The 17128-nt window shown below is 45.5% G+C and overlaps 1 long non-coding RNA gene across 1 annotated transcript in view; it reads right to left on the bottom strand.

The window, feature by feature from the left end:
* The window catches only part of LOC135917212 (uncharacterized), a 108145-nt gene that overhangs the window by 15035 nt on the left and 75982 nt on the right, over positions 1–17128 (bottom strand). The window contains exon 2 of the long non-coding RNA XR_010569227.2: positions 16888–16966. This is a non-coding gene — a long non-coding RNA (uncharacterized lncRNA). The remainder of the gene's footprint in view (positions 1–16887; positions 16967–17128) is intronic.

The raw sequence follows: 17128 nt of genomic DNA, 5'->3' as shown, positions 1-17128 counted from the left end.
GTCTGAGTCTCTGAGGTGCGTTTATGTGACCGCATGTACCCCTATTTGTTCTCTATTTAACTGCTCCTCAATCTCTGCCCGCTTTTCCTTTCTTCTGCCGCACTGCATGTTCATGTAGCCTATTGCATGGCGAGCTCTATTTCTTGCTTTCCTCCTTGTCTTGCTATCGACGGCGATGCTCTTCTAAGGTTCCGGACCTTCTTCATTACTAACTACTCTGGCCTCCTGAGCGCCCGCGGGCCTCCTAAAAAAGCAACAGCACAACCACCAATTCGCCAGCCCACTTCTTGTGCCAGCCTGTAGTTGAAGTGGATCCCGTCTCGTTTATTACCACCACACCTTCTTATTTCCCTGTTTACTTCGACCACCTCGAAGCCTTTTTCTCGGCTCATTTTCCATATTGCCTCTATGTCAGCCATTACGGTTCGTTGTACGTGACTGTCACATACAGGCACCTCCGGCACCGTGCACACCACGATCTGCACCTGAGGGGACAGCTCGCGCAAGTCCTCCACTCCCTTCGCCAAGCGCTGGGCTATTCCTGTCCCTTTCCTGTTCAGGGCGTCATTTAGCCCACCTGCTACTTTGACAAGATCGCGCACGTGGGCATTTTCCGCGAGCTTTTCTTTTGCTCGCTCCATGACAGAACTCAGTGTGCGCCCTGGAAATGTCCCCACCGCCACTCTTTTGTCGCCTTTCACCCTCTCCACAATTGCTTTTGAGTACCCAGCCAGGTTTGAATCGCCAGTGATAATCACCCTTTCACTTTCTCCTACCTCTCCCCGCTTCCCTTTGTCATTTTCCGCGTGATTCGGACTCGACAAGGGGCATTGTCCCCTGGGCTCCTGCTTTTGCCGCGTAGCGGCCTCACGGTAGGTGCTGGTTTTTCCAGCTAACCCTTCATCACCCTGCCTGCGTTCCACGTATTTCTCTGATCCTCGCGCGCCTGTCGCGTGGGGGCTCTGCGTTCCATTGTCACGCACATTCTCGTTCACAATGACGACCCTGTTCAGCTTTTCCTCGGCTGCTTCAAGTCTCTTTTCAACTACCTTCCGTGCATCACGCTCCGTGTTCGGCTCATTTTTCAGCTCTTCCACCTGTTTGATAAGCTTATTTGACAAGCCTGCTTGACAATACTATATCAATGCAGAGCACGTGCCTTTTAGAAAAAACCGATACGCACAGGATCCAAATCCTCCAAATGCCGCAAGGCAACTCTCACCACTGTTTCAAAAACAATCAATGCCGCGGAGACCAAAGGTATGACGCGCTCAACCACGCGGCCATCCTCTCACTTTTCTACCAAACACGGACTGTAAGATCACTAATAGCTATTTGTCTTGCCACTTCCAAACTACTATTTAAAGACAACAAACACTCAATGTCCCACCGGGCTGCACGTGTTGGAAGACGTGGCACGCAAGGACGCTCTAATCATCCTGCAAAACAAATGTACACGAAGCACACCCGCGCACCCGAAATACGAGAGACAAAGAAAGGAAAGAAAAGCAAAACCCCCCAGTTACTATTTACATGCAAAAAACCAGCAAGTAAGAACAGAAGCAAGCTCAAAGCATGCACAAGAACTTATGATTTTGTCGTCGCCACGGAGCCCCGGAAAGCACGTCCATTCGCCACAAATCCAAACAGCCGCGGCACAGCGACAGCGGCTGTAAGCGCGCGGGCGGAGAGTTTTACAACTGAAGCTACTCTAGTAACGTTGATGCAGGCTAGCACTAAGATGCCTGGAGGCACACGGTCTGGTAATACAACATGCCTTCCGAACCTAGGAAGTGATCTTTATGGCATGTGCCACCTAGCCCACAAAGCATGGAGGAAGGCAATGAAGGAGAGGCCCTACCCCCTCCGCGCGCTAGGAGAAAAGTGGGGAGGAAATGACGTAGTAGGTTCTCCTTTGTTTTGCTGTTTTTTTAATTCTTTGCTGTCGTGGCCCCGCCTTTCGGGCCACAATGGCGGCTTTCTTATTGTTCTGCGCGCTCACACGTGTTGCTCCGTAGGTTTCGTACCGTGGCAAAGGCGCCGTGCGGGCAGGTTTGCGTTGGTCTCCGTGTTTTGTTGCGCTGCGTTATCTGGACCGTGCTCTACCGGATGTTGCTGTGGCCAGGTGGGACAGGAGGAACTAAAGTTCGTGAAATGAACTCGCATGCAACGCTGTACGCAATCTACCGCGCCATGGCAATGGCAACGGACGAAGGAATATCCGCGGGGAATTTTGCCCTCTTTGGCGGAATCATGCTAACGTGCTAACGATTGTTTAGTATTGCTGCGGAGCGCGCGGGTCCGAGCAGCACGGTTGCGCGCAGCGCGGCGTGGTTTCGCGAGAAATGTAAACAAGAGAGGAGAGCTGGCCCGATAGGCGGAGCAACGCCATGAGCAACGCCAACTTCCGGCTTCACTTTCGCTTCACAAAGAGTGACGTCAGGGCCTCTCCTGAGTTTCCTTCCTCCGTGCCCCAAAGCATGAGCTGGCTACTAGCTAGCTTGATACAGCTTGACTAAGCTAGAAACGGCTAGGGCCGAGTCAAGCTATCGTTTAGACATTCAAGACCTGCCGTGGTGGCTTGGCGGCTATGGCGTCGCGCTGTAAGAACGAGATCGCGGCATCGTATCCCTGCTGCGCGGCCGCATTTCGATGGGGCATGAAATGCAGAAACACCCGTTTATCGCACATTGGGTTCACGGTAAAGAACGCCAGGTGGTCAACATTGACCCGGAGGCCTCCGTTACACCATGCCTCCTAATCAGATCGTGGCTTTGGTACGTAAAACCCCAGAAAAAAAAGAAACTAAAATACTTCTTCAAGATGGCTTTCACGTGACGTAGTCAAGCCACACGCTTCTAGCCATTATGAAGCCATGGTAGGGTGGCTAGAATTGGAAAGTGTGAGAACCGGCCGCTCCAAGCTTGCCGGCATGCGCGTTCCCGTCACACCGGCGCTGTCGTTGGGCCCGCGTCGTCTGTGGCATCGCACTAGCGCCGCGTCTTGCTTGCTTTTCGCACGTTCAAATTACGTTAACATTCAATGACAATATTGCCCTTTCACGATATACGCCGACTATCGACATACGAGATTCGCGAAGTACACGCCTTTATCTTTCTGTACTTCCCATCATGTTTTCTTTATTGTTAACCTATTTTGTGTAGACTTCTGTATTTGACCTCCTTACACAATACTTCTCTTGAGGCTTGTGATGTATATGTAAATAAAATAAAAATAAAATAGCACTGAGCAATCACCGAGCGCGGTGTCAGCACGAACCTTACGCCAGCAAAATAATCCAATCGTAATACAACCATTCTTCGACCAAGCATATTTTGATGGTATCGCGCATTTTTATCACAAGTGTTGCGATTGCAAAATGATATCTACAAATCTTTATATGAATTGTCGATCTATATATGTATGCGCACTGGGGCACGTGGGTATGAACCATTGAGTTTTAGTTTGCTTTCAGTCTTGCCGTTAGTAACATTGTCATCATGATTAGCCTGTTTTATGTCCACTGTAGGACGAAGGCCTCTCCCTGCGATCTCCAGTTACCTCTGTCCGGCGCCAACCGATTCCAACTTGCACCTGCGTGTTTCCTAATTTTATCACCCCACCTAGCCTTCTGCTGTCCTCGAGTGCACTTCCATTCTCTTGGCACCCATTCGGTAACCCTAATAGTCCACCGGTCATCTAGCCTATAATAGCAGCTTGGGCTTGTTGGTTTTCCATGCTGCTGCTAACAGCGCAAAATATGGACAAGAGACGAGACAAGAAGACACCACAAGCACTGACTTTCAACAACGTTTATTTTGAAAGAAACACGGCTTCTTATAAACATTGCCCACACGTGTCGCAGTCACGGGATCGCACATGTGAAACATGCACTTTTTCTTTTTTGCACTCAAGATAGTGGTTGCACATGCAAAAGCTCATGTTCTTTTTTTGTCAGTAACAAGGACGGCGTGCTAACGCATTGGTCACGAAGTCTGGTAATCTCGGCTGCCTCAATTATCTCCCGGACCAGCTGGTCATTGTATTTCTTCAGCACTTCACAGCGTCTGAATTCTGCGGCGCAACCTTTTGAGGGGCAATACCTGACATGGATGCCTAGATTATAGGGCAAACGAGACATAGGGCAAACTTCGAGATGCACAAATGAAAGACTACAGGAACACAAACTTAGCGTCGAGCAGGCTAACAGGAATCTAGGCAAGTGTCAACCTGAATTGGTCAGTTTTTACCCTTACTGTGTCTAAGTTGGCCTATTTCTTCTTGACCAATTTTACTCTCTCTTCATATTGAAGGGAATATCCTAGGCATCACTACTTCTCAACTTCTCGTTCCACAAGAAGTTGAGAGTGTCCTCAGCAGGGGACCGAAGTTCAGCCTTGAGGTCCCTCTGAGCAAGCACGAGGCTTTGGCGACGGCGCATAGGATTGCTGACAAAGTTCAAGGCGAAGAGAAAGAAAGTTGCCATTTAGAATGCGTTGATGTGATCCGCAATACTTTCAAAGGCGCGAAGAAAGGAAATTCCGTGGTGACATTGGTGACAAGCTTTTTTAGGAATTCTGATCTCGCTTTGATGACGGCCGATAAGGAAGGAGGCTTTGTGGTCTTACCCCAGAAGCTTTTTAGTGACAAGGCCATGTCCGCTGTCTTAAAGAACTTTAGGATTGTAGATCTGAAACCGTCTAAAGTGAAGGCAAAGGCGGTTGCTCTATTAAGGGATCTGAATCTCGATCGGCTAAGAAGTGAAGTGGTGAAAAACAAGGTCACTGTGCTCTCAGTGTTCTTCAGTGCCAAGAGCCACAAGATGGAATGCCCTTTCAGAGCCATCGTTACGGAAACTGGTTCCTGGCAAGCTGCGGTCAGTCAGTACCTTCTGCGCCATCTGGGAAGTCTGACACCAGACGATCCGTACAAGGTCAGCAGCTCAGACTGTGTGGCGCAAGCACTAGGGGATAACCTTTCTGCTGTTAACTCGGGCTTCTCGGTTGACATTGAAGAGCTGTTCTATTCCCTTCCCCACGAAGACCTGTTCTGTGCAGTCCGGAACTGTATTGAACGATCCGGTGCTGTGTCTTTCCAGAATGCGTGTGGTATTTCTGTGGAAGGTTTTCTAGAGTTGCTTAAGGCATATCTTTCTTCAACTATTGTGAGTTTTCAGGATAAATTTTATGTGCAAAAACGCGGCATCTGTATCGGGTCGTGTGTAGCCCCTGTTTTGTCTGAGATCCTTTTAGCCGAACTTGACCGCTCGCTATCGCGGGTACTTTCTGACGACCGCATCGTTCATGTGTTCCGATACGTTGATGATTTTTTAATTCTTTTAAATTTAGACCACAATGATAACTTGACACAGGTGGCATCGGAGGTTGTAGCATCCTTTAAGTCTGCTTTTGCCAGTTTTAATTTTACTATTGAACTTCCTGAAAACTCTTGCTTGCAATTCCTAGACTTAAAATTATTTTTTAACGATCCTGACCACCTCTGCTGGGCGTACATGCGGTCGAAAAAAGCACTTCTACCCTTCAACTCGAGCCATTCGAAGCTGGTCAAGAGGGGGATTGCGTCAACGTGCCTCAGGGCTTCGTTAGTGAAGTCCTGCCCACATAAGGTTCAGTCTAGTTTTGATGCCCAAGCTGATCGCCTTCGGTCAGCCGGTTTTCCATTGGCCCTTCTTCAGGCTGTTGGCGAGTCCCTGCTGAAGTCCTTCCGACCAAGTTCAAAGCCTCGGGGGGTGGATCCACAGGAGAGGAGGAAGTATGAAGTTATGCCCTATGTCCACAGGGTCTCGCACGGCCTGAAGAGGGTCGCGGGTAAATTCGGCATACAGGTTCTCTTTTCGGCACCTTGTAAGCTGTCCAGTCTGTGCAATTTAGTTAGACCTGATACGAAAAAGAAAATCGAGTGCAGCACTAACCACAGGAGCAAGTTTGTGCCCTGTAGTGCGAATGTAATCTATGAGATTCCGCTGAGTTGGGGCAACGTGTACGTTGGACAAACAGGCCGCTGCATTAATATTAGATTATTAGAACATGCCAATTCCCTAGATGATTCTAGAGGACAGCATCTTCCTAAGCATTGCAAGACCTGCAGGCATGACGGCAATGTTTGTACCCCACTTTTCGGCGGGACTAAGATTGTCGGACGCGCAAGGGATAAGAAAGAGCGTGAAGTAATCGAAGCTTTAGAAATCGCGAGATTAGGGCCAGATAAATGTGTTAGTGAGGCTTCCATACATTTGTACCGCAAGGAGTTGGCGTTTCTAGGCTCGACTACATGATAGCGGCATTGGTCTTTGTGGTTGGTGCGCATGCGTTCTGTTGTTGGTAGGAAAGAGGCGTTGGAGCATTAAACTAGTTGTTAGTCTGCGCCTGTGTCGTGTGGTTCTTTCTCTGTCTTGTCCTTTTTTTGCGCAGTTTTTCTTTGTTCCCATAATAGCATCACTAACCTACGATCACTACATTTTACCCTGCCCAGCGCTTTTACATCGTGCACTAGGCTGCGATCGGCAGAAAGCGTGAAATCTATTTCATTTCATGCTTCCCCCTCAGGGCTCTTCCAGGTCCACTTTCTGTTGCTACGCTTGCTAAAGAAGGTGTTCATTATTCGCAGTTTATTCCTCTGTGCGAATTCTACCATATCTCCTCTAGTGTTCCTAGAATCAATGCCGCAGCTGCAAATTGCTTGTTAACCAGCCTGTTCTTTCCACACATTTGCATTGAAGTCGCCCATGACTGCACTATATTTGCACTTTTCTCATTACTAATTCAACGTTTTCATAAAACTGTTCTATTTCATCATCATCCTGACGCGAAGTTGGAGCGTAGGCTTGTGTAATCTTTCTTCTATACCTGCTTTTTAGTTTTAGTGTGACTATTGTTGCCCTCTCATTAATGCTGTAGAATTAGTCAATGTTTCCCCCATATCTTTATGGATTAGGAATCCTACTCCATATTGTTTTTTATTTGAAAGTCCTCTATATAGGGGACGGGGCCGTTAGCACTGTATAAGCCTCACCCGTTCTTCTAACCTCACTAAGACGAGTGGTATCCCAAAAAAATGCCTGACAGTTCCTCAAATAGTCTTGCTAAGCTAGCTTCACTCGAGAGAGTGCGTGTTTTGCGAGTTGCCAGGGTCTATTTCCATTGGTGGCCTTTCGGGGCCAGAGATTCTTAGCACCCTCTTCTGCGTTACCGGTATGACCGCCGCCTTGGTCAGGTGCTCCGCAGGTGCTGGGGCCAGCGCACCACTAGTTGATTGAATGAGTCATCAGGGTGGTAGTGGCTTAATACTGAACTAGGGAGGACAATTCCTGTTCTGGTGAGAGAACGCATTTTGTTAAAGCGTAGTGGTCCTTCCTTATTTGGTTGTACCTGGATTAGTTGTACTGGCTCTCGGTATTTTTTGAGTATAATTTGAGCTTTCCACCTTCAGATAAAAAAAATTACATTATGCCAGTTTTAAATATAACACAACAGCATATTATGCCGACATAACCGTTTGATTCACGATTAGCTGTAACCTTATTCAATGCTTCACATTACATAGACGTTGCGGTTGGTAAAACCGATGAATAATTAACCGATTGATTAACCGTATCCGGCGAAACGATTATTCTTCATGGATGTCCACGTTTCGTCAACTTAATCGATCAGGCTTGTTAGCTTAATCGTTTTCTAGAGTTTGACAGGAGTGGCGCGACAATTTTGAAATCGTTCTAGAACGGTGGAGCATGAGCTGACTATGTGGCTGTGGTAGAGTGACTGTCGACTGTTTTTCCGAGTAATGCCGAGCCGAGCGCTTCTCCTCTCTTCCTACACGCCACGCACGACACCACTCCGCCCGACGACGCCGGAGGCTTGAAATGTCCTCGCAATTCAAGGCCCACTATAGCAACTGAGTCGTGGATCGTCGCGTCACTCCCAGTGCACTAAACACGTGGCACGGCATATCGCACCGGTTTGGAGTACGTATTGGACATAGCGATAGAGTTCATTTTGATTCCAGCAAATCTATAGCTTCTGAGCGTCTATCCTCGTTGTGAGGCCATCCAAAGAAGGTGTCGGTTTCACTCAAACATCCCAGCCAATTGACATTTCTACGCTGTGTAGAAAACATCATGTGGCTTAAAACCCTAAATCAGTAAATTTAATTTTTCCTTGCGCATATCGCAATTTCTAGCGCATTTTAGTTGGATTTCTGCTTTCACTTTTGCCATTTTCTTATTTCTTGTTTAATTGTACAGCACATGGATTCGCTAGTGCCATGTAGCTTCTCTAATTCTGCTCTATGTGCCATTTTATAACGTATATTGTTTAGCTTTTCGAAGGCCAATACCGCGAACTTTATTCAGTTAGTCTTGAACAAACCTAAGATTATTCTTTATCAAACTTTATACAAGCTTGTTGAGCAAAACGTGAACAAGGTGAATTGACAAGTCCACTTGTCGAAACGTTGGCTCCTGCATTCACCTTATTCACGTTTTGCTCATCGTCTTGAATTTCCATCTCCCGCATTCCCAAAATCTCTGGATTTATACAAGCTCGTATTTCTAAACTTGGTTTAACACCTCTCAAAAATTAAAACAGCGTCCTACAAAAGTAGATAACTGTGTTTCAACCTTCTTAAAGTGTCCGGCAAAAGTTTCAAATAATCAATTAATCGATGAAAAACTCTGCATCGAAAGCGAATAATCGTATAAAGTCTATTATGATGAATAATTAATCGTTAACGGATTAAAAGAATTAATCGACTATCCCTAGTACACGCCAACTGAAGTTAAGCCTGCCAAACTTTTTTGTTGATCGTCATTTTATACCTGCGCTGCAAAAAAAGAGAGGGGGGGCCTTTCTGAGAAAAAAAAAAAAAACTAAGGTGGGTGTCTGGCTCCTCCTAGGGGTGTTGCGGTGCTAGGGGTGTGTGTATTAACCATTGAGTTAGGTCCCATGCAGGATGACCTTTGTATTTTTATTCAGTAAGTTACCTCACAGGCTCCCGAAGGAGTATTGCGTGAGGGGAGGATACAGGGAATTAGCAAAAACAAAGGAGTGCAAAGACGTTATAGAGTGTCAGCGGGTAATGATGAAATAAGAAATATCCAACCAGTATATATATGTAAGCCAATAAAGAAAACAAAAAAGTCTGAATGAAACAGCGAAAATTAATACAACGAAATTATACAAAAGGTAGCGGGTAAAGAAGAAAGAACAAGTCTAACAAATTTAATTAGCGCAATAAATGAACCAAGAAAGACTATACAACTTCGCTAGAGATAACATAAGTGCTTAGTACGGCTACTTGTAATGAAATATGGAAATAATATATGTAAGCATGCTCTGAAAGATATAGATTCAAGAATGTAAACTATGTCGATCGTTTGGTAGGTTATTCCAATGCTGAATGGCACGTGGTAACGTGGATGAATTGAATGCGTTGGTTCGGCCAAATATACGCTGGAAACAGATGATTGTGCAGATGCCGAGATATACGAGTGAGCGGCGGGTTGGACGGGCACGTGCTGTGAAATATTTTGTGAAACAGACAAAGAAGTGCTATGGTGCTTCATGATTCAAGATTTGTTTAAATGGTTCGAGCCTGGTCCAAGAGCCGTGCGCGGTCATGGATAAGGTCCTTGGTAAGACCGTATTCGTGCCGCACTCTAATGTAAATAAATGCACAGTAGAGGAAGAAAAACATCATTTAGCTCGGCCTCAACTGCATCACCCCCAAGGGGCGTCTGCGTCAGCAGGCGTTTGGTGTGTTGCGACACCACGTATGCGAGCACATGAAGTTTGGACCCTCCCGCGTGTAACCGTGCGCGGCTTAGCCGTGCCCGGGCAACAGGGGATCCTGGGTGTTGGGCCAATGCAGAATGCTTGGACCTTCACGGCCCCTCGGCGGCGGCAACACACCCCTTTGGCCTCGGCTTCACGTAGACGGCACCGCCAGCCTGACCCACCCGAGGGAAATCGGTGGTTGCCTTTTCCTAGTTTCCTATACGATCTTCGTCTCTCTCTCTAGTCTTTTAATCTTTCCTGTCTTCTACTCATTTCTTTATTACTTCCGAATTCCTGGCAGCAAGCGTTAATCGTGTGGAATATATCGTCTTGGGTATATACATTAGGTTATATTGGCGGTGCAAAGCTGGCGTCTGCAGGTTTCTCGTAACCTGTAGCGTTCTCTTGTTGGGCTCGGTGGTGGGTGGCTGCCACCACCGCCGAATTTCGAAACCATGTTATGGCAGACGCGTTTCCCCGACTTCCAGATCGGCCTCTGAAAAGAGTTCGCACCGATGCGCTTCTTCAATTCACCCTCCGAACCGATCTAGACAACTTCCCACGCTACCACGTCTTGCATAGTGAAGGAACACCAAGTATGCGTAAGCTATCCCCTTTCTTGGTGGCGAAATGCCTTGTAAAAAAATTGGTAAAGAATACAAAGCCTCGAAAGTGACCAGCGGAGACCTGGTTATAGAACTGAGAAACAAAGAACAAGAGTAAAAGCTGTCGGAACTCGCCAGTATTGGTAAAATAAAAGTCACAATTTCTCCCCATCGCTCACTAAACACCTGCAGGGGCGTTACCTCGGAAGAAGACTTTCTCAACTTGAGTGAAGAGGAACTCCTCGAGGGTTTCCAAGAACAAAATGTTATCAAAGTTCAAAGAATTAAAATCCGAAGAAACGATGAACAACTCCTCACTAAAGATGTGATTCTTGCATTTGGTACTATAGCAATCTCGCCACCTCTCTCGACACAGGATATCTAAAGATCAATGTGAGACCATAGATACCGAACCCAAGGCGGTGTTTCAAGTGCCAGAGGTTCGGCCATGCATCACAATCATGTAGAGGCAAAGAAACATGCGCGAAATGCAGTGCTAACGACCATCCGTCCGAGAACTGTAAGTCTCCCCCATGCTGTGTAACCTGCAAAGCATATTGCTATCCAGCATCCGCTATCATGATCATCCAGCATATTCACTATCATGTCCCTGTTGGAAGAAGGAGGGGATCGCCTTAACAGTAAAAGAGCATATCTCATTTTTCGAACGAGCAAGAAGCTTTCAGTCTTATCTCAAACAACTTATGCCAATGTGGCGCGGCAATGGGCAGCACCACATCGGTCTCAGGAGTCTACGGGGGTCACAGTCAGTGGTCCCGTAGCAACTGCACCCGCACCCTTGGCGGCAGCAGCTGGTGCTGCTCCACCATCAGCTAGGACGGCCCTGCAGGCTGCTGTTCCGCAGGTCTCAAGACTAAACCGAACGCCGAGGTCCGAGACGCGTGTCTCGGCGCCTGGCTCTTGACCATCCAGCGCCTCAGAGAAGGCGATGGAGGTCGATGCGAAAACGCCGGCGTGATCAAGCCATAGGAACGCTCCATGAGCCATGAGCGCTCTAAGAAGGACAAGCTCCTTGTAACTGCGCCGCAAAGGGGCAGGTAACCTGAATGGTTACCGTCCATCAAACGTGCATTTTCCCCTATCACATGTCACCTTTAATTTTAAGTTTACACACATCATTACATTTTTCATTTCATAAACATGGCTTTCATTGTACACTGGAATTGCAGAGGTCTTTTACACAATATAGGTGACATCAAAGTCATCATCAACACCTTTTCGCAGGTTGCAGTGTGTTTTCAGGAAACGAATCTCGGTCCTACAAATAGTCAAATTTTCAAAGGTTTCAGCGTTGTCCCAAGAGACAGCGAATGTTCCAGCCGCTTGTCAGGAGGAGTCGCTATAGTCGTGCAGGGCGGCACTCCTACACATCTTTCGACGCCGTAGCCGTCGCCAGACTGTCTCACAAAACCATCACCATTTGCTCACTGTATATTCCACCCCACACCCATTTTACTACTAAACGCTTAGAAAATTTAACACATCAGTTACGGGAGCCATTTGTTTTAGTAGGGGATTTTAATTCTCACTGTACTTTTTGGGGCAGTGTCAAAACTGACCAAAGATGGCAGCTATTTGAATATTTTGTTTTGTCCAATGACACAGGTACACACAGGTGCACCTGTGTCACAGGTGCACCGACATACTTTCACCGACTTCACCTGCACTTTCAGTTTAGATTTAGCTTTTTGCTAACTATCTTTTTTTTAAGGATCCTAAATGGGAAGCTCTAGACGCGTCATATGGTAGTGATCACTTGCCCGCCATCATCAAACTCTTTTCATCACCACCAACCTTAAGCGCTAGGCCACGCCGATGGAAATTATATCTCGCTAACTGGCCTATTTTTATGGAGAACGCGAAACTGATAGATGTCTTTTCGCCAGACCTAAGCTTTCAGGAACTTAACAAAAATTCACTGAGGCCATAATCTCAGCGGCAGAAAAGGGGATACCGCAGTCATCGGGTATTGTGCGCAAAAAGCTAAACCCCTCGTGGACAAAGGAGTGTACCGACGCTGAAAAAGAAAATAAGGCCTGGGGAACCCTGCGGAGGTACTCCACTTATAGCAATCTTTTAAATTTCATACAGGCCAAAGCCAAAGCACGATTTATTCGAAGAAAGGAGGAGAAATCATCAGGGCAAAAATACATATCTTCAATCAGTAGTACAGTCACATCAAAACGAATGTGGGACCAGGTGAGGAAACTTAAAGGAGAGTACTCATCCTACACAACACCACTATGTACATGTCCATGCAGACAAAGAACACTACAGGACCAGGCCGACTTATTAGGCGATCACTTTTACACCGTTTCCAGCTCAGCAAACTACTCAAATGCATTCTTAAAATATAAAGAGTCGGCTGAGAAACAGAGACTGCCCGCTACTGGGGCTTCAAATTAAATTTATATTAACGTCCTCACAGTACAAGAACTGAACAGAGTTCTCTCTGCCGGTAAAAAAAAAACGGCAACAGGTCTTGACAGTGTCCACTACACAATGCTGGCTCACCTATCTCAAGCATCGGTAAAGACACCTAAAATTTTCAACAAGATTTGCGAGTCGGGGGTAATGCCTACAGAATGGAAAAACGCGGTAGTAGTGCCTCTTCTAAAATCTCGTAAACCCGCAACGTCCCGTTGCGGCTATAGACCCTTTGCACTAACAAGTTGTCTAACCAAATCCTATGAGAGCTTTATAAACATAAGACTCATATTCATCCTTGAAACAAGAAGCCTAATAAACAAGCAGCAATGCGTGTACAAAAAGGGCTGATGCATCACTGACCATCTCCGTGCGACTAGAACATTAAATACGTGACGCGTTTCTACACAAACAACATTGTCTCTCGGTTTTCTTTGATTTAGAAAAGGTGTATGAGACCATGTGGCAAAATGAACGAGAAGAAAGGGGGTAAACCAAGGGGCCTGATTTTTATTAGTCATATCATAAGAAGCCAACAAATGCTGACACCAAGCACAACATCGGGGAAATTATTTGTGCCTAATAAATGAAATAAAGAAACGATAAATAAATGGAAATGAAAGTGACTGAAAAAACAACTTGCCGCAGGTGGGGAACGTTCCCACAACCTTCGCATTTCGCGTGCGATGCTCTACCAATTGAGCTACTGCGGCGCCGTTTCCACATCCACTCTCTTGGGTTCTATGTATGCTAGTAGAATCCTGGGAATGCTAGCCAGCGCCAACACTCACAGACCTTGGCGGCGGACATGGAACATCCTTTTCTGCCGCAGGTGTCACGAGAACGTGATCTTTTTGGGTGAAGGCAACCGGGCAATAAACCCACACATGCTACCTGAAGGCATCAGTGTTGCAGGATTCGAGACCCTCGTTATGTAAGAAACGAGAAGAAAGGGGGTTAACCGAGGGGCCTGGTTTTTATTAGTAATACCATAAGAAGCCAACAAACACTGACACCAAGGACAACATAGGGGTTATTACTTGTGCTTAATAAATCGATAAATTATTGGAAATGAAAGTGGATGAAGAAATAACTTGCCACAGTTTGTGGCAAAATGTTGTGAAGGTTGTGAATGCAAAGGATGTGGGATCGTTCCCCACCTGCGGCAAGTTGTTTTTTTCATCCACTTTCATTTTCTTTAATTTATCGTTTCTTTATTTCATTTATTAAGCACAAGTAATTTCCCCTGCGTTGTCCTTGGTGTCAGTGTTCGTTAGCTTCTTATGATATCACGTGGCGATATGAAATTTTGAGAGAACTGGCTGACCTGGGAATTCGCGGCAGAATGCTAAATTGTCTATGTGATTTCGTGTCAAATAGAACATTTCAAGTACGTCTCGGCACAATACTTTCAAGCACATTTACACAAGAAACTGACGTTCCACAAGGTTGCATTCTGAGCACGACAATCATCATAGTCAAAATAAAGTCTGTTAATAAGATCATTCCATCATCTGTTACGCACTCAATATATGTCGACGATTTGCAAGTGGCTTGCCGTGCCTCAAACTTACCCATCTGCGAAAGGCAACTACAAATAACGATAAATTATCTCACACGATGGGCTGACAAAAATGGTCTCCGGTTTTCAACAGACAAGACAGTTACACTTTTCTTTTCCCAGAAGAGAATGTTACACTGCAGTCCCGTTCTCTCATTGGATGGTACAACGCTGCCGATCAAAGAAGACTACAAATTTTGAGGCGTAACTTTTGACACAAGACTGAACTTCCTGGCACACATTAACACAACTATATTAGCAAATAAAGCACTAAATATCAAGGTTTTATCGCACAAGCATTGGGGATCTGACCGAACGTGTGTACTACGTATATACCGGTCCCTCGGTTATGTACGTAGCATCCTTGACTACAGTAGTATAGTTCATGGTGCAGCTAGGAAGTCCTACATTAAGCAACTTGATCCATCTCATAATCTCGGCCTACGACTGGCGAGCGGTGCCTACAGAACATCGCCTGTCCAAAGTTTATACGTTGACTGGAATGAGCCTTCCTTACCACACCGCAGAGTACTACTTACAGTTTGTTCTGTATTGATAATTCCGTCATCACCATAGCATATATGCTACATCTCGTAACACAGTGCAAATCACGGGTACACTACACAAATAAACTGAACATGATTCGGTCACTTATCTTACGACACGAAGAATACTGTCAGACTTATGATGTTCCTCATGAAGTCATGCAGGTTGCTGAAAGACCACCAAGATTGCCCCCGTGGTGCAATTTCACACAGATATGTGACTGGACACTAACACATCTAAAGAAAAAAGACATTCCACAAGAACACATAATATAAGAGTTTCGAGCTATTCGAGAAAAATATAAAACTACACGAAATTTTACACTGACGGCTCTCAAACACAATAATACGTAGGTGTCGGCATCATAACGAAAAACTGGCAAAATAGCATTCGGATAAATAATTTTCTTCAGTCAATACCGCCGAAGTTTATGCAATATGGATGGCAGTTATGAAAATTACTGCCGACAAGCGGAAGAATGGTATTATTTATACCGGTTCGTTAATTGCCCTGAGATCTCTAAACTTTTATCTAAGTGGGCAGACGAGAACGGTTTTAAAGTAAACCCTCAAAGAAGTACGTGCATTCTCTTCTCTAATAAGAGAGGTGTAAAAGCGGAGCTTGTTGTTGATCTTAATGGAGAACCGCTATCTGTGAGCCATGAACACAAATTTCTAGGCCTCATTTTAGGTTCTAAACTAACGTTTATCCCACACTTAAAATATTTGGAAATGAAGTACTTGAAGACAGTGAATCTACTGAAGCTCTTGTCCCGCACATCTTGGGGAAGTGACAGAAGATGCCCCTCGAGCTTGTAAAAAGTCTTATATGGTCACGCCTTGACTATGGAGCCATTGTGTATAACTCTACCACGCCGTGTTTTGAAGATGCACAATTCCGTCCACCACTTGGGTATGAGATGCCTTGCTACTGGTGCGTTCAGGACTAGCCCCGTAGAAAGCCTGTATGCTGAATCTAACGAACAGTCTCTACATCTTCGAAAGAACATATTTAAATTTCTCTTACGCCCTCAAGGTGAAATCAGATTTCCATCATCCATGCCATGCAGTTATTCACGACCTGTCTACGGCCAGGTTTCTCCGAAACCATCCAGGCACTAGACCTCTTCTGTCCCTTCGGTTGGAAGCATTGTCCGAAGAAACGGGTGCGTCGATTTTAGATAATGTCATTATGTCAACTACTGTCATAATGGTAACTGGCGGCTTCCACCGCCTTGGCAGTGGCAGACTATCGAGTGTGACGTCTCGTTTGTAGAAATATCAAAACTAACACCTGAGACACACATACGTTCACATTTTCTTGAGCTTCAGGAGAAGTATTCTTGTGCTGAATTTTACACAGATGCCCCTAAGTCTCCTGGTGTTGCTTACGCAGCACTAGGACCAGTATTTTTAATATCCGGTACATTGAACCCACATGCATGTATTTTTACAACGGAAGCGTATGCAATACTCTCTACAGTAAATCACATCAAGCAAACGTGTCTCACTAGGGCTATTGTATTCACAGACTCATTTAATGTAGTCCGAGCCCTAATGAATCTACGTAGACATAATATCACTGTCTTTAATGAACTGTATAAATTTCTATGCTCAGCTTGTAGTGCTACACAAATGATCATCTGGTACGTGGCCACTGTGGCATAAAAGGCAATGAAGCAGCTGACGAGAAAGCTACCTCAGTAGATTTTAATGACACGGACATAAACATACCCCTCCCAGCCACAGGTCTTTAACCATACTTGCGTCACAAGCTGAAAATCCACTGGCAGAAACAATGGAATATTCAGATATCAAATAAGCTGCACTTGATCGAACCCAAATTAGGACATTGAGTATCGGAGAGAACATCATGATATAAAGAAGTGCTCCTGTGCCGATTAAGAATAGGACATCCTTAAGGCACTCACTCTTACCTCGAGATTGAGAAGTATCCTCTAAATTGTAGTAAGTGCGGCCAAAATCTCACAGTCCTGCACGTTCTTATTCGATGCCCTGCAATAGAAACACAGAGGAAAAAGTATTTCGTTTCTGCACGTCGTGAAAATATCTCTTCACCCGAAATTTTTTGTTAGCAATGAACCGCTTTTTAATCTGAAAGTAGTCTTAGAGTTTTTAGCTGAAACAGACACTCTGAAAAACATTTGGCCAGGGAAT

This window comes from Dermacentor albipictus, chromosome 7 (assembly GCF_038994185.2).
Source record: "Dermacentor albipictus isolate Rhodes 1998 colony chromosome 7, USDA_Dalb.pri_finalv2, whole genome shotgun sequence".
Taxonomy (NCBI): domain Eukaryota; kingdom Metazoa; phylum Arthropoda; class Arachnida; order Ixodida; family Ixodidae; genus Dermacentor; species Dermacentor albipictus.
The sequence above is the reverse complement of the archived record's forward strand: the minus strand, read 5'-3'. Positions and strand labels throughout refer to the sequence as shown.